This window comes from Lotus japonicus, chromosome 2 (assembly GCF_012489685.1).
Source record: "Lotus japonicus ecotype B-129 chromosome 2, LjGifu_v1.2".
Classification (NCBI taxonomy): domain Eukaryota; kingdom Viridiplantae; phylum Streptophyta; class Magnoliopsida; order Fabales; family Fabaceae; genus Lotus; species Lotus japonicus.
Genome location: NC_080042.1, coordinates 55,540,133 through 55,563,625, shown reverse-complemented (window position 1 = coordinate 55,563,625; position 23,493 = coordinate 55,540,133). Strand labels below are relative to the sequence as shown.

General features: G+C 38.6%; 1 long non-coding RNA gene across 10 annotated transcripts; it reads right to left on the bottom strand.

The window, feature by feature from the left end:
• Nucleotides 1-1,245: 1,245 nt before the first annotated feature.
• Nucleotides 1,246-23,093, bottom strand: LOC130738416 (uncharacterized). Of its 10 annotated transcripts, XR_009019389.1 has the most exons (13): nt 22,873-23,093; nt 22,674-22,781; nt 16,004-16,104; nt 15,677-15,893; nt 14,807-14,876; nt 14,585-14,710; nt 13,414-13,480; nt 12,915-13,068; nt 12,734-12,788; nt 10,295-10,687; nt 6,281-8,684; nt 4,137-5,912; nt 1,246-2,850 (listed from the first exon to the last, which is right to left on the bottom strand). It is a non-coding gene; the product is annotated as an uncharacterized LOC130738416 (long non-coding RNA). The 10 variants fall into 10 exon arrangements; XR_009019388.1 differs by lacking the exon at nt 14,585-14,710 and having other exon boundaries at nt 22,873-23,091; XR_009019391.1 differs by lacking the exons at nt 14,585-14,710; nt 14,807-14,876 and having other exon boundaries at nt 22,873-23,091.
• Between the last annotated feature and the right edge of the window lie 400 nt (nt 23,094-23,493).

Here is a 23,493-nt window from a genome sequence, read left to right as displayed (position 1 = left end):
ATTGTAGCATTTAATGCTGGTCATTCAGGCCTGAAGGGGGAGTTTATTTTATTCTTTAATGTGTTGCTCTTGTTATGTTGAGGTAGCTAAGGTGAGGAATGTGTTCATGGGGTTTTAGCAGGCTGGGATTAGACAATGGCGTGAAACAAAATGGTCTACGAATGCATCGGGAATTCGATGATTCAGGGCAAAATCTAGCAGTGCTAGATTAAGGTCAGGGACATTTTAGAAGAAACTGTAGAACTCAGCAGCTATAGCCTAGTTAATTTTGATAACAAAGCTTTGATATTTTTCAGATGAATGAGCCACACCATAGCAGGTATGATCCTCTATTAGTTTATATTTTTCTGATAGATAGTGTTTCTTGAGTTGGTTGCTGGCTGCTTTAGTATTTCATAGCATGGTTTGTTTGATCACATATAATGTAGAACCCGATTTTGAGTACTGCTACACATCAGAAAAATGCACAATCCCATCTCACATTTTCCCTATTTGTAATTTTCTTCCCATTTCTGCCTATCATTCTTGGCCTTCCTCAATCCATATTCTCACATACAGACATTAATGTTTGTCTTGGTTATGATTGTCATTCTATTGGAGTATTTTAATTCATGATTAGACCGCTCATTGTTAAGCTTACATTCAACTTCTAATATATCTTCTAACGCCAATCTGATATAGCTTCAAGCAGTGATGAGTTTGATATTGTCTGGGTAGAGATTTTATCATATGCTAATTGCTATTTAATACCCTAATAGTTGGACTGATAAATTACAATGTCACTTAAGTTGTGGAACAAGACCATGTGGTATTGCACATAGCTCAGAATGTTATGAATGCACTTGTTAACAAGCTGCATAGCTCTGTCATTAGAAACTGAAGCTCAAACAATTAGAAACTGAAGCTCAAACAGTTTCTTCTAAGTTATTTCAATATAGGGCATACACGACAACACAAAAATTTGTTTAGGAGATCATCATAGGATAGCCAGATTTAATTATGTTTTGAAATGAGGGTTCAAAGTCTTTCTTCCGCCTAAATGTGTTAATTTGTTGTAAAGCACTATTGATAAAATGAAATTTATGATTGTTTCTTGCTTAATTGTTAGTCAAATACTAAACTTGGCCATTCCATTTTGTTTGTCTACTGCAATCTCCTTACATAAGTTCACACTAACAATGTAAATATAGTCAGTCATTTTATGGCCTGGGCTTGTATTGTACACCAGTAAATGACCTAGAACAATAGAATAAATAGGTCTCTTAAGGTGATGTTTTATAACACCTATCATGTTAATACATTCTCCATTTTCTCCATTATAGATTCAACATATACCAAGTGTAAGTGAAAGGAAGCTAATAAAAGTAATATCTTTTCTGGCTAGCAGGATTTCAATAATGAACTTCGGTAAACAACTATTGGGTCAAGATGAGAAGCAATCTCAAATGAACAATACATGGGTACCCATCACCCCTAAGAAGCTCATTCTATATGGACCTAATCCAGAATCAAACTTGCCAGTGAACCACATAAGAAGGCTAAATTATCAAGAATTTCCTGTACCTGGAAGTGACAACATTCAAGAGATGCTGCCACATTACAATGGGCAAGTTCAGAATCTCCTTCTGATGGGACCTACTGGTCGAATTGGAGAGCACAGATATTTTGGTGGCAACACAGCCGATAGAAACAGTGTTCTCAACTATACTGCACCTGGAAGTGATAACATGCAAGAAATGCAGCCCCTTTACCATGGACCAGTTCAGAATCCCCATCTGATGGGACAAACAGGTCGAATTGGAGAGCACAAAAAATTTGGTGGCAACACAGCCGATAGAAACCGTGTTCTCAACCATATTGCACCTGGACGTGATAACATGCAAGAGATGCTGCCCCTTTACCATGGACCAGTTCAGAATCTCCATCTGATGGGGCAAACAGGTCGAATTGGAGAGCACAAAAATATTTGTGGCAACACAGCAGATAGAAACAGTGTTCTCAACCATATTGCAGCCTCCTACAATCAGGCACGGCACTATGAGAGCAATGGACTGAACAGTAATACCTTGGAACTACTGCTCAATAAGGATGCGAGCAATAACATAGCATCAAGAAGTCCACTGCTACCAAAATTTCATCCTCAGGGCAGTAGCAGCGAGGTGAATCGCTCCTATGCAGGTGTACAAAGCAATATCCATTCAGCTTCAGGCATTATGAATAAAGAGGCAAATAGACTTCTGATTCCATCCTGGAATTCTGAACTTATGGGTAGCAGCGAGGTGAATGACTCCTACACCGGTGTACAAAGCAATATCCATTCAGCTTCAGGCATTTTGAATGAAGAGGCAAATGGACTTCTGATTCCATCTTGGACTTCCGAACTTATGGGTAGCAGCGAGGTGAATGGCTCCTATGCAGGTGTACAAAGCAATATCCATTCAGCTTCAGGCATTGTGAATAAAGAGGCAAATAGACTTCTGATTCCATCCTGGAATTCTGAACTTATGGGCAGCAGCGAGGTAAATGACTCATATGCAGGTGTGCAAAGCAATATCTATTCAGCTTCAGGCATTGTGAATAAAGAGGCAAATAGACTTCTGATTCCATCCTGGAATTCTGAACTTATGGGTAGCAGCGAGGTGAATGACTACTATGCAGGTATACAAAGCAATATCCATTCAGCTTCAGGCATTGTGAATAAAGAGGCAAATGGACTTCTGATTCCATCTTGGAATTCTGAAATCATGGATAGCAACCCAGACCGCTGGCTCAACGATGACATTCACTGCACAGTTTCAAACCAACTGAAGGGCATGTTCTCTGATATACCCCCGGGTAACTTCTTTTCTTCTGCAATTCAAATTCAGAGATAAATTGTTGTTGTGGTTATCATAACTTTACAATATTATTCAAATAGAAAAACACAGAAAATTAGACAGCTGAATAAGATACATATTGTTAGAAATAGAATATAAAACTCATTTATGTATCTTTACCTAATAACGTAAGTTTTTTTGGAAAAATTGGTTCATTACCAGGTGATTGGAGATAATTTGACCAAATAATCTAGAGTTTAATTCTTCCCACCACCGTTCTAGTATGAAGTTGGGTTTCAACACAAGTTAGGTATACGCGTGCACTATCTATATTTCACACCTAAAGGGCTCTTGTAAAAGGGGGCATATTAGAAATATATTATAAAACCACTCATGCCTTTACCAAAATAACTTAGGTTGAGTTTGAATATCGGTTGACACCAATACAAAACAAATGTTCGAGACCAAAGTAAAAGGAATTGCACTTATAGATTGAGATAAAAGTCCGTTCACGATGCACACAACTGGTATCTAGACAACACTTGAGCTTTTGAGATTGTTAATTATATTATATTATAAGTCCATTGGTTTAAGCTTAAAAAATGTGAATTTAAAGTTGTGTAAAAACAACTTATTTTTTATATTTCCTAGACAAAAGCTATTTTTCATGTGGTTACTTAATATTATAAAAAGAACTTCTATTTCAAGTAAATAGATACAAATGCAACTTTCATCAAAAGCTACTCAAAATACCTCCCTAAAATGATTGAAATCCGAGTTTTTTTTCAAATTCTGATTTCTATCCCTAATACTTAAGCAAACTAAAAGTTTGCGACTTTTTGTTATAAGAAAATGATTTTTAGGGAGGGGGGTTCAAACAAACAGGCTCTGAACTATTCAATTGCATGTCATATCTAGCCCCCCTAAACATCCAGAAACAATATTCCAAATTAATAAATGATTCGATAATGAACTAAATATCTAGGGAATTTTTATAACCCATGACAGTAAATATGCATAAAATAATCTAATATACCCCTTTTATATCAGTAATTCCAGGCTTCTACTGTAATTCCGATTAATTGAAACATTCACAGCAATGAAATGAAAGAGGGAGCAGAAAAAGAGAGAAGTTTGACTATTATCTGTCATTCACATTACCCTAAAGGCAATCGAAGTTCATAAAACTAATAATGTTGTCAATCATTAGGACATAAAAACCATGAATTTATAAACATTGATAATGAATGCAGATAATAGCTTTCATAATCATTTATTTTATTCTGAATGACTAAAACTGCTTTTACAGGTGATTCTTACCTTAAGTATAATCTGAACCATGAGCCAATATCAGAAGCTGATGCTACTGATGGTTTCACCAATTCCCTCCACTCAATGCCAAAAACAATTGATCAGCTCAAGTTCTTGGACAATCAGTTTTGTACGAGGCCCGCTTACACATTATCTGAAAGCACAAGTCACGAGAAAGACAAACAAGAAGACGTGGTTTCATCTACAGAGAATGAAATTCAGGAATACTGCAATGGGCTTCTACAGCAAATTGTAGATTCATCATCTGCAGCAATTTCTACAATATATGAGGATCAAAAGGGTTTTGCCAGCAACGCATGTGACCAGGGAAGTGACCAAGGTTTTGACCTGAACAAGACACCTGAGCACAAAGCACCTAAACGAAGAAAGCATAGGCCAAAGGTAATTGTAGAGGCCAAGCCTAAAAGTAAACCAAACTCTGCAACTCAAAAGACCCAGATTAAGAAGACTCCACACAAGAAGAGGAAGAATGTCCCTAAAAGTGCGGCAACACCACGTGCTGATGTTATAGAAGAATCTTCTGATGCAACTGTTGCAACTAGAAAATCGTGCAGGAAAGCTCTAAATTTTGACTTAGAAAATAGTAGATTTGAGAGCCAGAGCAGAATAGTTAGTCAGCAAGAGATCCATCATACAAATGAAAAAGCTTCTACTACCACTTCAGACTGCAAGGCCAAAGAAATTACATCAGAAGAAAGGGTAAATAATCATTTCTTGTCAGAAGAACAGCAGATAGTAAAATCTCCAGTCACCGAGAAAGGTCCAGCTCAAGGGAATTCTGATTTGCACCAGGAAAGAAATAATGGATGCATGCAGCAATACATTAATGCAAAAGAAATGGGCAACTTTCTCTTTCAATCAGAGACAAGTTTTGAAAACTCTCAGAAGACTGGGGAACTGATTTGTCAGAATACCCTTCAGTTGGGTTTCAATGTTCTCTCCAATTCCATTCAAGAACAGGGTTCCAAGAGAAAATATTGCAACAGCTCTGAGAACCAAGCGGATGGACACTGTAATGGTGGAATTCTTGCCAAAGGTTTCTCGAAAAATAAGAGGAAAAGAACTGAAAATAGACTCCAGGAAAAAGTCTGCAGGTCTTCCAGAAAAATAGTGTCTAAAGATGATTCACAGAAAGTAACAATAGAAGACAACAATGGATTACAATCACATGGTGATTGCTTTTCTAGTCCAGGTAATGCATGTCTGATAAGGAAATGTACTTCTCTTAGTAAACAAATAATGATAATTGCCTATTTCTTAATTTTCAGGAAGACAACACCAGGTATATTCCACCATGACAGATGAAATCTTTTGGCAACATAATAATGGTCACAACCTCAATGAAAGCAACACATCCGAGATGGAAGGACAAATGGCACTTGTCTCATATAAAGGAGATGTGGAAGGACAAAAGGCACTTGTCCAATATAAAGGAGATGGGGAAGGACAAAAGGCACTAGTCCAATATAAAGGAGATGGTTCGATGGTACCCTACCAGGAACCTGAACTTGCTAAGAAAAAACCAAGGGCAAAAGTGGACCTTGACACTGAAACAGAGAGAATGTGGAAACAGTTGATGGGCAAGGAAGGGTGTGAAGGCTTTGAAGAAACTGATAAGGAAAAGGAGAAGTGGTGGGAAGAGGAAAGAAATGTATTTCGTGGACGAGTTGATTCATTCATTGCCCGGATGCATCTTGTTCAAGGTACAACACATCATACCCCAACATTAAGCCAAATACTTGCTGATGTTAAACCTGTCTTCCCCTGCAAGTTAAGATAATTAACCTTGAACATATCAGTAGTAAGAATGACAGGTGTATGGTAGAAAATAGTATACTAAATAATGAAATGTGATCAAATAAATGTGAAAACAATGCCTTAACTGTTCCTGTCTTACTAAATATTTGGTCAAGCATTAGCACTACTAGCACAAGTTCACATGTAGACGAGTAATAGCCCAAATATTCTGACACAACTCTAAACAGCAAAGAAAATCCTCTCAAGTTTCAGTAACAGACTTTGGACAGCAGATATTGACACTAAAATGAGATTTATACTGAAAACAGAAATTAAAAATTACTGGATTGCTAAGTTTTTCACTAGTCAGCATAGATTTGAAAAATAGAATGTACCTCTACTCTGCAGGAGATAGACGCTTTTCAAAGTGGAAAGGATCTGTGGTTGACTCAGTAGTAGGAGTTTTCCTCACTCAGAATGTTTCAGACCACCTTTCAAGGTAAGCGTATATATCAATAAAAGGTGTTTTCCTCAGTCAGGATGCTTCACTAAAACTGCCAATGCTAGTACAAGATGATGTGCAGCTCTACAAAAATTTCATGTTTCTTTCCTTGTTTGCAGCTCTGCCTTTATGTCTCTAGCAGCAAGGTTTCCTCTGAAGCCAAAAAGAAGCAAGGGATCATATGATGTTGTCATAGACACTTTAGTTGAACAACCAGAACTCTCAATAGTAAATCCAGCTGATGACAGAATAATATCATATGGAGGAGCAACATTAAATCAACTAAGCTACTATCTTGACTTTGAGACACCTCATCATCCAAGAGAGCTTTGGAGAGACAGTGAAACCACAAGGATAAATGAGAGTCTAATGAAGCCAAATCATCAGAGCTTAGAGGAAGAGTTCTTATCATCACAAGATTCTCTAGATTCTTCAATCACTCAAGACAAAAGAATAACATCCTCAGGATCCAATTCGGAATCAGATGGACTTAACAGCAGATGTGAACCCAGCATGGTTCAGTTTTTTACTTCAACAAATTCTTTACATGTTGGAAAGACCACTATGTTCCAGGAATTTTACAACAGTGTAAATGGAGTGTCACTGTTTGAAGAGAGAACCAAAGATGGAAAGATGCAACAAGCAGAACATGTGGAACAAAGCTCAATAGGAGGCAGAAATAGTAGTCACAGACTCCATTCAGCATTCAATCATCCCAGCAGCTTTGGTTATCTCCAAAAGCAACCACCTGCAGCTCCTTCAATTCACTATCAACTCCAATACCCGTACACACAACAATTGAATGGTGAAGAGTTGTGTTTCCCTGGAACTGTTTCGGTACACAGTAAATTTCAAGAAAACAATTATAGAAGAATTGGCATATGGGAAGTGGTAGATAGTGTGGATAAACCCACTGAGATGCAGTACGGAAATGGGACAATTGGGTGTCCAGAGTTACCTACAATGAACCCTTGTGGACCAATAAGCAAGCACTCAGTCCTTTTACAAGATACTTCTCAATCTAGATCTCATACAACTTATAATCAACTTTCACCAAACCATCATCTTCTGGATCAAAAGGCATTACAATCAGAAGGCAGGCAACATGTAGAATCATTAAATACTTCAAAAATACTGGGCAGAGGGCAAGAAAATGCAATAAATGATTACTTCAATGTTCCTAAGCATGCAGAAGTAGGCTTTGACAGTGAAACATCCGCAGAAAGCAGGCAAGTTTGCTCAGATAATAATCAGGCTGAACCAAAGGCACAGAAGCAAGTTTATTCTCTAGACCCAAAAGATAAAGAGAGTAAACTCCAGGTTCCAAAAGCAAGGAAAAAGAAATCTGACACTGAGAAAAAGCATGCAGGTGACTGGGACATGCTAAGAAAGGAGGTCCAGGAAAACGAGACAAAGAAAGAAAGAAGCCAAGAGACAATGGATTCACTGGACTATGAAGCATTAAGATGTGCCTCGGTTAAAGAGATATCTGATGCTATTATATTCCGAGGGATGAACAACATGCTAGCAGAGCGAATCAAGGTATGTTGACCCAATCAAGTTTGTAGAATACTGAATTTTGATTAAAACATGCTTTGACAAATGACATCTATTATATCCCAGGCATTCCTTAACAGACTGGTTGAAGAACATGGAAGCATTGATCTTGAATGGTTAAGACATGTTCCTCCCGATAAAGCAAAGTAAGCCAAACTCTTGTATCATCATTCACCAGTGTCGTTAATCCTTGGAAGTTACTATATAGCAGACACTGACTGCAAGAATCTGCATACAATGGAAATTGATCATGTTCTTCCTATATATTGTTTCCATGTGCAACATCAAATGCAGGGACTATCTGCTAAGCATATGGGGATTGGGATTAAAAAGTGTGGAATGTGTACGGCTTCTAACACTTCATCATCTTGCTTTCCCGGTATGACTTATTTGAAATCCAATCACAGATTTCTAGCCAATGCAAATCATAAAAAGCCTTGCAATTGGAATAACATGTTACTATGACTCATATCTTGAAGGTTGACACCAATGTTGGAAGGATAGCAGTTAGACTTGGATGGGTCCCTCTCCAGCCACTTCCTGAAACACTTCAAATACACCTCCTTGAACTGTAAGTATCTTATGCCAACTAGTAAAGAAAAAACAAAAAAGCACAGATAGAAACTGCTAACTGCTGTACTACGTAGGTATCCAGTGCTGGAGTCAGTTCAGAAGTATCTCTGGCCCAGATTGTGCAAACTCGATCAAAGAACTTTGTAATATCATAACCCCCACAAAATCTGCATAGAAATAACTGTTTTACTATGACAGCTAAATCTGTAACTAACATATAACTGGAACGCAGGTATGAGCTACACTACCAGATGATTACATTTGGAAAGGTATGAATAATTTCTTTCTACATTTGGTAAAATATGCAGGAAAGGGCTTAATGGCATTACTTCAAGGGCAAGAGATAGAGGCTAAAACTAATTGATGCTCCAAATTTGTAGGTTTTTTGCACAAAGAGTAAACCAAATTGCAATGCATGCCCCTTGCGAGCAGAGTGCAGGCATTTCGCAAGTGCTTTTGCAAGGTTAGCTACTCAGTAAGTCAATTGCATTACATATGTACAGCCATCAACTTAGTGCATAACGCATGCAAAGCTATATATCAAACTGTTCAGAATCGTGAAAAACAAGAATCAAGTTAAAATAATTAAATTCATAGCTAATTAAAAGAACACAGGCAAACATGTAAAAATAAAATAACCATATCAGTTAAATGAATGAAGCAAGAACCAAAGAAACCACAAAAAAGGACAAACAAAACAAAAGGTTCTTAGGTATATTCTAGTTTGACTTAAGATACAGATATTTAATAAGCTGGTAGGTACGGCAGATGAGACTGAAAGATAAATTAGCTGACAGATTAGGTATTTCATCAATTTTCATGCAAATAAATCTCTCAACATTTACAGTTGTCAAAATTTACTTAAACCCCTCTCAAATCTCCAGCATCCCCCTCCGTAGTGAAGACTCTTTTGATGCATACTTTGCCCCCCAGTCTGTCAAATGTTGAGCCTTTACAAGCACTACTTATCCTCAATGTTGTTATCAGTATCTTCCGGCTTAATTTTTTTAGTCCTGGTCCTCTTTTCATGATTCCAGTCAGTGCAACATGTTTTGGTTATTGGTGCATTCAGTTTAGAAAACTAGTTGCCAACCCACAATGGCTCTTTCTGTGCATTGACATTGTTCTAGACTCTTGATGCCAGTGAATGAAAACCCACTGATTATCCAAATAAAAAAGCACAAAGTGACAGTGTCATATATATCACATCAACAGAGTGACAGATGACAATTCCAAAATCTGGTCACAACTCATCTCCCACATCCCAAAGAAGATCCAATAGGCTACATCCAATTTTTGAAGCCTCCAAAATAACAAATTCAAAGAAATAACTCAAGGCTATTGATAGGGTAGTTACCAGGCAGTTGGGAAGTTAATGGTTAGTAATCAGTTATGTGGCAGTTGGGAAGTTAATAATTAGTAGTCAGTTGTGTTTGATGTCTAGTTATAGCAGTTATATTTTAATAAACTGATTAGGATTACTTATAAATAGGAAGTCGTACCCTATGGGAGATCATTCATAAATTCGGGTTATGTCTTAGAGAGAGGCTGGACTCTCGAAATTCCAGAATCTGTAGGAGAGAACTGGTTCTCGAACACCACCAATACTTGTATAATTATTCTGTAATAAATGTTGTTCTTATCAGCTAATCACAAACCTATCATAGAAAGCTTTAAGCAACCAGATCAATCAAGCAAAATTGAGTTTTTCCTTCAATTGCATTGTTCTAGTATTAAGTGTATGAGGGGCTTATTTTATTTTCATAAGTGGACTAACCCTTTTAGTACAGTGCACGACTTGCCTTGCCTGGACCGGAAGAGAAGCAGATCGTGAGTATGGCTGTACCCATTATAGCTGAGAGAAACCCTTCTGTCAACATGAACCCAGTAATTCTACCTCTCCCTGAGGACAACCTGATCCGAGAAGCAAGTCCTGAACGTGTGCAGTGTGAGCCAATCATTGAAGAACCAGCAACACCAGAACAACAATGGACAGAGGCATTAGAAAGTGACATTGAGGACTTCTGGAAGGAGGACCCTGATGAAATTCCCCTTATCAAAATTGATGGCGGAGAGCTTGTAAAGAGCGTACAGTACTACATACAACAATACAAGGAGTGTGATTCTTCTAACGCAATTGTTGCCTGGAATCCGGAGTCTGCTTCTATTCCTACAACAAGACTGAAGAATGTGAGTCGGCTAAGAACGGAACACCAAGTGTAAGTAGATATGGCATTGCTTGCACAACACAAATTCTGCAAGATAAAATATCTACCAAAAAACTTCAAATGTTCTTCATATTTTGTTTTCAAGTAAGCAACCTACAAGTGACCAAACTAGCAAAATGAACCCACTACGGTTAGCTATAAAAACTAAGCAATAACTGAACAGCTGTGCAGGTCCTGAATAAAATTAGATCCTTACCTTCACAAAGTTGATTTTCATCATTGTGTAGATTAAGTATTATGACGATGCAAAGCATTAAGATATGCCAAACATCTCTATTTATGGGAGGCTTTCTTATGTTGCATCACTATAGTCATTTTCATAACTCAAGTATAAAAGTAAATGCCACTCTCTAGAATATGTTCAGGCCAGTTTTTTGAACCCAAGTCTCAATGATGCTTACTAACACCTCACTGACTAATGCAGATATGAACTTCCAGATTCACACCCTCTCTTGGAAAAGGTCAGTTTTTCTCCTTTGTACTGAAACATGCAGTTATCAGCTAGAGAGTTTTTTTAATGATGGTTTGTTTGCTAAAATTTACAGATGGATAGACGAGAAGCTGATGACCCGAGCCCATATCTTCTTGCAATATGGACACCAGGTTAGCAAGATACATATAATCTTAATTGGTGGATATATACAGGCAATAGTCTCCAAAAGCTATCTTTTTACTAATTTCAATGCACAAATACATCTAAAATTGACAGATTGAGAATTAACAGTGAGGCGTAGGCAGGATCGTACTACTTATACGCTCTGCAAAAGTTAAAATAACATTAAAACGTATTAACAATCATATTTATGACATTTGAACCCTAGGTGAAACTGCTAATTCCACAGAACCACCAGCGAGAAAGTGTGAATCCCAAGACTCAACCAGCCTGTGCAATGACAACACATGCTTTTCATGCAACAGCATTAGAGAAGCTAATTCACAAACAATTAGAGGAACGCTTCTGGTAAAGATTAATTTCTGGATACAGAAAGATGAAAGACACTATTTTCTTGGCATCTATCTTTCTTAAATAACTCTCACAATTCACAAACCTTATGCAATATACAGATACCTTGTCGAACAGCAACAAGAGGAAGCTTTCCACTAAATGGGACCTACTTTCAAGTTAATGAGGTATGTGTATCTATGTTTTGTCACTGTTCAATAAGCAAGTATAACCTTATTTTAAATTTTAATATTCACCAAAATGGTCCATTTTTTATTATCATTAAGGTATTTGCGGACGATGAATCTAGCAAACAACCTATTGATGTCCCAAGGGCATGGATATGGAATTTGCCAAGGAGGACAGTATACTTTGGGACCTCTGTATCATCAATTTTCAGAGGTAGAAACAAATCCTAAATGCTCACCTACTAATATCTATTCTAAACCAGCATATCCCAGAAGGTAAAAGTTACTCACCCAAAATATTTATGTCTACTAGGTCTCACAACCCAAGAAATTCAGCATTGCTTTTGGAGAGGTAAGCATGCAGACACCTAAAAATGTTTGTGTTATTTCTTTTCCTACCACGCCACTTAAAATGGCAGTATAATTTATACAAGATCCATGCATATAACACGTATCAGGTAAATTAAATCATCACCTCCACCCACATAACAATTCCAAGAGCAAGCAATCACCCTCTCCAATCAAAAGAAAAATCCAAATGTGTGTACCATTCCTGCGTGACTCAATATCAGACTAGTCAAAATTTCAAAAAAAAAGACTAGTGAAGCAATAGAGTTTTCTGAAAACTTTATGAACACCAATCTACATGTTACAATCAGTGTAGTTCCAATATGCACCTATTAAGTATCAGTGTTCAATCTAGCCATGCCTATTAACAACTTGATGCTTCATTACAGGATTTATTTGTGTTAGGGGATTTGATCAACAAACACGTGTACCTCGTCCTCTTCAGAACAGATTGCATTTAAAGACAACAGATAGAAAACAAGAATAGTGGAAAATGCGAAGAAAATTACCAGCAAAAGCTAATATTGAAGATCCAATTGACCAAGACCAGATGGGGTTGCATCCCTGAGTGACAGGAAATCAATGATTAGCATACCTTTGTACATTCAACTATACTTTCTCTAAAATTAAACAAGTACACAGAATGCCATGGAAAAAGTAAAAGAATTTTCTGTTTAGGATGAGAAATACCAATACGGTGGGATTGACCTGTAAATCATCTCTACCAAAGCTTGAAAGAGCAATAGCTGAGATTATACCAAAAGCAAGTGTAACTATTGCAATATTATCAATAGAAGTGCCCGTTGATGATGACACAGAAACCAATTGTTAAGTTTATTAATTCCTGCATGCCAAGTAGTTCTGATTATTTTCAAGCATCATATGTATATAATTGATTGGAAAAATCACAAGCATCCAGAGTTCTAAAGTTAATTTTTCATGGAAATTACCAATAGGTAGGAAAGGAGCCCTAACTAGTAATATAACTGCAACAATACATAATATTTATTCAGACTACATTGCAGCTATTACTAGCTGGTACAGTTTTCTTTCTCGCTCGCCCTTCCCCTTGACATATGTATCCGAATGGGTGCCAGAAAGAGACAAGGAAAATATTGCGAACTGAACAGAAGGTAACATGTTTTTCCATCAAGCACCATACTTCTATTGCAAGAATAAAAATGCTTACAAGTTTATGGATGGATTGCCATAAGGGACACAGCAAGCTCGAATGGATGCAAACCACAAAGTTTCACCTGAAATGCATTTTTCAGCTTGTTTTCAGAACTATCATTTTAAAGCTCTTTTTATCACTAAATGTCAAGTGAAATGCAAGAACATTAATTCAATTTGGAGCCATTAATATGAGGCTACCAAAATACAGCATTATTAATGAACATATTGGAAATAATGTAAATACAATATTTGTAGGCTCTTAAGTTGTATATCTAATAGAACCCTGATATTAATGAGTAAAAAAATGTACAGAAGGTTGCTAAGATATCTCCTAAACGGCTAAACCCAATTCCCAAATGATCTCTAAGATTAATAGAGATAATAAAGTGGTGACTCAAAGAAGTCCCACATTGCCTAGATTAGCAAGTGCACAAGTGCATATATAATAAAGAACCACACACACTCATTGCCTTAAGCCTAAGGTTTTGTGGTGTTGTGTGGTTCTAACTTAGGATTTCTAACAAAGATGCCACTACTCTCACCAATCCCTCTTATTTATAATACTCACTCACTCCCGTAATATCTAACCAACCCACTAACAAACCCATATGATTACCTAACCGACTAACTAAGGAGTGGTTAACTATCATTATGTAATTACAATATTTACAGTAACTACGAATCCTTGTATTTATGACATCTAATGTATATTAATATTTTCTCGGGCATGTGATTTAAACAAACAAATCCAATCAATTACTTTTCGTTTTTCTGCCTTTCCATATAAGAAAACTAATGCAGCAACAGTAGCAGGCCCAGAAACCCTAATTGCATGCAACTAAAACCCTTGATAATTTAAATTCACACAAACAACCACAACCAAAATGACATAAATCCATAAAGCTAATGGCAATTATTACATATTCACATACCATCATAAGGTATCCTTATTTGATATTTCAGACCAAAAATAAGTCGAACAACCACCAAAGAAAAAAACAATCCACCACTCTACTACTAACAGTAGATAATTCAGTCTAAGGTTGTACACACAAGATTATTCTTCACAACCCTTCCAGGCATTTAACCACCAATCGAACTTGGCATTACAGGATTACAGAACAGAAAAATAATGAAGTGACAGTAGATATCATGGCAACCCTAATTCCCTGCAATTAAAACACCTTGATACTTAGCAGATTCCACAAACAATCTCGATTCCAATACCAAAAAAATCACATATGCAGCAACAGTAGCAGTCATAGAGTCCCTAATTCCATGTAATTAAACCACTTGATAGTAAGTAGATTCTGCAAATGATACAATCTCAATATCAAAAAAATCGCATAAATCCCTAAAGCTAATGGTGATTGAAATATGTATTCACCAACGGTCACAAGGCTTACCATTTGCTATTTCAGAACTAAATTCTCCATCCACCACCAAAGACAAAAACAATAGCTCATTCTATTACCGCTGAAATGAAAACATTAAATAATTCGGTCAAGGTGGTACTCAGGATTATTCTACACTTCGCTTCAAAGAAATTATCCACCAACTAAATTGCCTCCCCGTATAAGAAAAATAATGCAGCAACGGTAGCAGCCCCTGAAACCCGAAATGCCTGCAACTAGAACCCTTACAGTTTAAACTATTCGAAATATAATATAAAATCATCCATGTGTCATTTACCCAACAGTTTAAGCTTTTGGGATAAATGATTCATGACATGGTATCAAAGCCTCTATAACCAACTGGTCTAGAGTTCGTATTAGTGTCTTATATTCACTGGCCCAGTATTGGTGTACTAGGTACACTCAGTAACAGTGGATTACTCCACTGGTTCGTTACTCAACAGAACAACAGGTTCAGTTAGGATTTGTTAGTTAAGTTTCAGAGTAAGCTTCTAGCATAAGCTTCTCTGTTTTCCTATATAATCCGAAATGTAACACTTACACTCTGAATGAACTACTCAGTTTTCTCTCTATTAGACTATTCTCTTTTGTAATAGTTGGATCCTTGTTGCCCCCAGTTATTCTAATAAAAGGTTAAATTTAAGCACAAGGTACGTGAGCCTATGCAATGTCCACGCTTCAAGCCCAAGTGGGCTCTTGCGTGAGGGGGCGTGTTGGAAATATAATATAAAATCATTCACGTGTTCTTTACCCAACAGTTTAAGCTTTTGAGATAATTGGTTCATGACACACACAAACAACCGCCACCAAATATGGCATAAATCCATCAAGCCAATGGCAATTAATTACATATTCACATACCGTCATATGGTATCTTAAAATCGGTTCAGCAACCACCAAAGAAATAAAAAATCCCCTTGCCCAACTACTGCTGAGATGAAACAGTAGATAATTCAGTCTTTAGTACTGACAAGATTATTCTTCACAGACCTTCCAAGCATTTATCCACGATCAAACTTGGCATTACAGATAAGAAATATAATAAATTGACAGTAGAAATCACAGCAACCCTGATTCACTGCAATTAAACCACCTTGATAGTAAGCAGATTCCCCAAACAATCTAAATTCCAATCCCAAAACAATCGTATAAATCAATAAAGCTAATGGCAATTAGTTATATATTTACATTGGGTCACGACTCACAAGGCATATCCATTTGCTATTTAAGAAATCAGAACTATCCGATTCAGCGACATCCAAAGATAAAAACAGTCCTTCGTTCTACCACTGCGGAGATGAAAACAGAGGACGATTCAGTCTAACGTGGTATTCACAAGGTTATTCTTCACTCCACGTCCAATCACTTATACAACATATTAATTGACTTTCTAGATAAGAAAAATAATGTAGCAATAGTAGCAGTCCAGAAACCCTAATTACCTGCAATTAAAAACCCTAGATAGTTTAAATTCCGCAAACGATCAAAACCAAAAATGGCAAAAACCCATAAAGTTTATCCACCATCTAAATTGGCTTTCCATAAAAGAAAAATAGTGCAGCAACAGTAGCAGTCTGTTAGGTACCAGAAAACAGAGTAGGAAAATAGAGACTGAGTATACTAGATTAGCACTGAATCCTCTGGTATGAACCCAGAAGCAGTGTTTGCAGTAATACAAAGGAAAGCAAATGAAGAAGAAAATGAACAAGAGCAAATTCGAGAGTGCTCTATCTCTCCCAAGTCCTAGCCAATTTCTGCCTACTTCTCTCTCTCTCTATACTAACATATATATCCTTAGCTAATAGTACTGGTCCCCTCCTTATCATTGAGAATCTGCCACCTCACCAGGTGGTGGTTATTTTGGGATCCTAAGCTTCTAGAATGTTGGCCTCCAGCTGTGGCTTGGGCCTCCTAGCATAGACGTTGCCAAACCTGGGCCTGGAGCTTGGGTTTGCAACATCTCTCCCCCCTTGAAGATTCAGCTTGTCCTCAAGCTGATGATTAGGGAACTGGTCCAGCAACTTACTGAAATCCTCCCATGAGTCTTCAAATGTTGGTAGGTCCTTCCACCTGATTAGCACTTCTAAGTCCCCATCCCTGTTTTCCCTGGTGTCCATAATAGCTTCTGGTTCGACCTTGAGTTCCCATTCTTCAGTAAGAGCTGCTGGTAATGGTTGGCTTTGAACTCCTGCATTCACAGCCTTCTTGAGCAGGGAAATATGGAAGACAGGATGCACTTGGCTTCCTTCTGGCAACTGCAGTTTATAGGCAGCTGGGTTGATCTTTGCTATAATTGGATAAGGTCCATAATACCTAGGACTCAACTTCTGATTGCTTCTCTTAGCCAAACTCTTGAGCTTATAGGGTTGAATCTTCAGATAAACCAGATCCCCCACTTCATATTGAACATCCCTTCTGTGCTTGTTAGCCTGCTGTCTCATTCTATTCTGTGCCTTCTCTAGATTACTCTTGAGCTCCTCTAGAATTAGATTCCTCTCAGCAGTCAATTTCTCCACTTCATCTACTGATGTTAAAGAATCATTTCCCTTAAAAATCACAGGTGGTTCTCTCCCATAAAGAGCCTTGAAAGGAGTGGTTTTGATGGCTGAATGGTAATTTGTATTGTACCAGAATTCTGCCCAACTCAGCCATTTGGGCCATTGCTTTGGTTTGGACCCTGTTACACACCTTAGATATGTCTCAACACATCGATTAACCACCTCAGTTTGTCCATCTGTCTGAGGGTGGTATGCAGAGCTGAATTTCAATTTTGTGCCAGCTAGTTTGAACATCTCTGACCAGAATGTGCTGAGAAATACTCTGTCTCTATCAGACACAATGGAGGTGGGAAAACCATGTAGTCTTACCACTTCTTTGATGAATACTTCAGCAATCTCCTTGGCATTGTATGGGTGAGATAAAGCAATGAAGTGTGCATACTTAGTAAACCTGTCTACTACCACTAGTATGGTATCTTTTCCCATGGCTTTAGGGAGACCTCCAATGAAATCCATGGATATATCAGTCCAACCTTGAGAGGGTATAGGGAGTGGTTGAAGAAATCCTGCTGGATTTAGTGCCTCATATTTGTTCCTCTGACACACCTCACACTTTTGTACATAATTTTGAATGTCTAGCTTCATGCCTTCCCAGTAGAATAAAGCTGATATTCTCTTGTAGGTTCTGAAAATTCCAGCATGGCCTCCTATGGCTGTATCATGAAATTCCTTCAGAACAGTGAGAATTTTGGTAGAGCCCTTAGGGAGAACTATTCTGTCTTTGTATAGCAATCTTCCCCTCTTCAGTTGATAACCAACAGCAGAATTCCCTTGAGTGGCTAACTCCTGCAGAACCTTTCTATATCTTTCATCCTCTAATATCTCAGCTTCCAAATCTGCCCATTCAGCACACTGGACTGAGGATATGGCAGAGAATTGCAACTTCCTGGATAAAGCATCAGCTGCTTTGTTTTCAATCCCAGGCTTGTACTTAATTTCAAAATCATAGCCCATCAACTTGCTCATCCACTTTTGTTGTTCTTCCCCCATTATTCTCTGATCTGCTAGAAATCTCAAGCTTCTCTGATCAGTGTGTATGACAAACTTGCTCCCTAGGAGATAATGTCTCCATTTTTGCACAGCAAGAACCACTGCCATCAATTCTCTTTCATAAACAGATTTGGCTTGAGCCCTATCAGATAAAGTTTTGCTCATATAGGCAACTGGTCTTCCTTCCTGCATAAGGACAGCTCCAAGTCCCTTCCCAGAAGCATCTGTTTCCAGAATGAAAGGTTTGTCAAAATTGGGTGGAACAAGAACTGGAACAGTAGTCATCACTTCCTTCAACTTCACAAAAGCTTGGGTGGCTCCTTCAGTCCACTGGAAGCTATTCTTCTTGAGCAATTGATTTAGAGGTTGTGCTAGTTTGCTGTAATTTTTCACAAATCTTCTGTAGTACCCTGTGAGTCCTAAGAACCCTCTTAATCCTTTCACCTCCTTAGGAATAGGCCAATCTAGCATATCTTTAATCTTGCTAGGATCAGCCGCAACTCCTGCTTGTGATATGACATGTCCTAAATAAATTATCTCAGGTTGACCAAAAGAACATTTCTTCTGGTTTGCAACCAGATTGTTTTCCTTCAACACTTGTAAGACAATCCTTAAGTGGTCCTTGTGCAGCTCTTCATTCTTACTATAAATGAGGATATCATCAAAAAAAACAAGTACAAACTTCCTCAAGTAAGGTCTCAACACTTGGTTCATGAGTGCTTGAAATGTAGATGGTGCATTTGTCAATCCAAAAGGGAGGACCAAGTACTCATAATGCCCTTCATGGGTTCTAAAAGCTGTCTTAGGGATGTCTTCTTCTTTCATCCTAATCTGGTGGTACCCTGATTTTAAATCCAGCTTTGAGAAAACCACAGCAGCCCCAATTTCATCCAAGAGTTCATCAATAATTGGTATAGGGAATTTGTCAGGAATAGTGGCCTTGTTAAGGGCTCTATAATCTACACAAAATCTCCATCCCCCATCTTTCTTTTTTACAAGAATAGCTGGGCTGCTGAAAGGACTAGTACTATGCCTAATTATTCCAGAATTCAGCATTTCTTTCACCAACTTCTCAATTTCATTCTTTTGATAGAAAGGGTACCTGTAAGGTCTGATGTTGGGAATGGAAGCTCCCTCTTGTAATTGAATAGCATGGTCAGTGGTCCTTCTTGGTGGTAGTCCCTTAGGCTCTTGGAACACTTCTGGATATTCTTCCAGAATTTTCCTCATTCCCTCTGGCACTTCAGCTTCTGTCTTTTCTTCTTCCTTCTGATACTCATAAGATAAGTAGTACCCCTCTGCTTCCTGCTGTTCAGTGATCTTAATTGATTTCCAATTAGCAGTCACCCTGCACACTGAGGGTTCCCCTTGCAGAACCATCTTCTGCCCTTGAGAAACCCATTGTATGATGAGTTCCTGGAAATTTGCTTCAATATTTCCCAGACTAGCAAGCCAGTCCATTCCCAGAACCACTTCTGTACCTCCCAATCCTAGTATAAAGAAGTGCTGCATAATGGGAATTCCTTGGACTTCTAGTTTCAAGTTCTTGCATACCCCAGAGTTCCTCTCCTTTGCCCCATTCCCCACTTCTACAACATATTCAGAGGTTGCAATGACTGGAATTTCTAGTTCAACTACAAGGTCTTGGGAGATGAAATTGCTGGTTGCTCCACAATCTATTAAAATCAGAACTTCCCTATTTCCTATCTTCCCTTTCACTTTGAAGGATCGGTTGGAGGTTAACCCTTCCTTGCTGTTCAATGACAACTGGAGAACCTTCCCTTCCAGCACAAATTCCCCATCCTCAGCTTCCTCAAAAATCTCCTCTTCTTCCTCATCCTCCTCTACTTCCATCAGAATGAGTTGGTAGTTTTTCATGGAGCAAATGTGTTCTTTCCCCCATTTGTCTCCACACTTAAAGCATAATCCCTTCCTGCTTCTCTCTTGGAGTTCAGTTTGGGTCAACCTCTGCCCTCCATTCCACTTCTTTTCTGGTTGTTTTCCTTCTGTGTCCTGATTACCAGTGCCTCCTTTGTTCTGGAGACTTTTCCCTTCATTGTCTTGATTTCCTGTACCCCCTTTGCTCTGGAAATTCACATAAGAGTTTGCAATTCTTCCCTTGCTGTCCCCTGTACTGGAATAATACCTTCCCCCAACACCCCCTTTTTCCTTCCATCCCCTTTTGTCTTCCTCCTTAGGTTTGCCTCCTCTCATAGCTGTGTTTTTCTCTTCGAGCAACAACGCTCGATCCATTAATTCTGCTAGATCATCAGCAGGGTACAGCTTCATTTCAGCTTTGATTTCTTCTTGCAACCCGTTTAAGAATACTCCTTTCAGCACCTCTCTGTCAGCGTTCCTCATGGGCGCTGCTAGTAACTCAAAATTCTCCCTGTACTCCATAACGCTTCCTTTCTGTTTCACACTCAACAGAGGACCAAACGGGTTCTGGAGAAGTGCGGGTTGGAAACGGCGAAACAGAGCTTGTTTGAAAGGTTCCCAAGCTCGCTCTAATGTCTGCTCTTCCCACCACTGAAACCACCCAAGAGCACGATCCTCCATGGCGATCATCACCATCTCGATCTTCTCCGCTTCCTCGACCCGGCTGAGTCGGAAAAACCGCTCAACCTTGGTGACCCACCCGTAAGCGTCGTTTCCATTGAACATCGGGATGTCCACTCGTCTTCCTGTGACGGCGCGCAAATGGCTCCGGTGGTGATAGTGCTCGTGGTGTTCTCTGCTGCGCGAGGCTGTTCGCGACCCGGTACGCGACCCGGTTCGTGACCCGTCATAAGTTCTCGCTGTTGAGACTGAGTTGTGCTCGCGTGAGCTCCTCCGATGCCGCGGGGTATTAGAACGCCCCCTGGTTCGCCGTCGGTCGCGACTCAGGAAGAGTCGCCGGAGTTCTTCAAACTGTTCGTGAGCCACCTCTTTCATCTCAGTAAGGGAACGCTCCAGATCATCCACTCTTGATTCCATCGCACCGCGGGTCAGCACCATACAGCTCCCTTTTTGGATCGGGAGCTCTGATACCAATGTTAGGTACCAGAAAACAGAGTAGGAAAATAGAGACTGAGTATACTAGATTAGCACTGAATCCTCTGGTATGAACCCAGAAGCAGTGTTTGCAGTAATACAAAGGAAAGCAAATGAAGAAGAAAATGAACAAGAGCAAATTCGAGAGTGCTCTATCTCTCCCAAGTCCTAGCCAATTTCTGCCTACTTCTCTCTCTCTCTATACTAACATATATATCCTTAGCTAATAGTACTGGTCCCCTCCTTATCATTGAGAATCTGCCACCTCACCAGGTGGTGGTTATTTTGGGATCCTAAGCTTCTAGAATGTTGGCCTCCAGCTGTGGCTTGGGCCTCCTAGCATAGACGTTGCCAAACCTGGGCCTGGAGCTTGGGTTTGCAACACAGTCAAAGAAACCCTAATTCCCTGTAATTTAAACCCCTTGATAGTTAGTCAAATTCCACAAACGATCTTGATCCGAATTCAAAAAAAAAGGATAAATCCCTAAAGCTGATAGCAATTAATTATATATTCACATGCGGTCACAACTCACAAGGCATCTCCATTTGCTAATTTAAGAACTAAATTCTATTCAGCCATCACCAATGACTCAAACAATCCTTGTTCGACTACTGCTTAGATACAAATAGTCGATAGTTCAGTCTAAGGTGGTGCTCACAAGATTAATCTTCACTTCCCTTCCAGCCATTCATCCATCATATAAATTAGTTTTCCCCAACAGTAGTAGTCCAAGAACCCTAATTATCAGCAATTAAAACCTCTTGATAGTCAGTACATTCCCCAAACATGATCAATCCCAAAAATGGAATAAATCCATAAAGCCAATGACAATTAATTACATATGCACATGCCATCATAACATATCGCACCCCTGTTTGTTATTTCGGAACTAAATTATATTCAGCCACCACCAAAGACAAGCAATCCATAGTTCTACTGCTTCAGAGATGAAAACAGTAGATAATTCAGTCTATGACGGTACTCACAAAATCATTCTCTATAATGTTTCCAAGTATCTTTCCACCGCCGCAATTGAATTTTCCAGATAGGAAAACATAATGCAGTGACAGTAGCAGTTGCAGCAACCGTTAAGGCCTTAACTATTAGAACATTCCACAATTGATCTCAATCCGAATCCTTAAAATTGGAATAAATCCCTAAAGTTAATGGCAATTAATTACATATTCACATCGGAAGACATGAACAATCACTTGTTCTACCACTGCTGAGATGAAAATTGAAAATAGTAGAAATTTCAGTGTCAGGTAGTACTCACCAGATTATCCTACACTTTGCTTCCTACCCAGTACCCACCATCGAAATTGGAAAAAGAAGAATGCAATGCAGCAGTAGTAGCAGTCCCAGAAACCCTAACTCTCTGCAGCTGTAACCCCTTGACAGTTAGCTCATCTGAATTACAAAAATTGAGTATGGAATGGAAGAGAATGAACAGAGGAAAAGCATGTAAACTGTACCAGATGCTAAGATTTTCGGCACATAGCATCAGAAGAAGGGAACGAGAAAATCATCGAGGGACAAAAGGGGAAAAAATGCGAGTTTTAGGGTTTGGGATTGGAATTTGAGAGAGAGAGAGAGAGAGACGAGTGTCGTAGCCACTGCCATTTGTTGCGCGCCACCTGTGTCCTTTCCCTCCCTACCATTTCAAAGCAGCTTACGTATTAGAGTGAACCAATAGTAGTTCACGGGACTCGAAACATGGACAATACACATGTCCACCTACTTCACACTGAAATCCAACTTTTTCATTAGAATAATTGAGGGCATCAATGATCGAAATCTATATCATTTTGTCTTAAGGGTTTTGGTATCATGTCATGATTTAATTATTTTAAAAGTTTAGGTTATTAGGTAAATGATAAAGTACTTGTTTAGATTAGCAACAATCTTATTTCATAATTCATACCTAGTTGTTACATTTCTTTTAATATTACAATTTACTTCAATTTATAGTGTGTTAAATGTTATTAATATGAAACTTTAAAGATAAATAAGAGTTGTCATATGGAGTCCGGGCATGGTAACATATCAATGACTTATTGACAAGATTTAACATTGCTAGTAGGTAGATGAGTTTT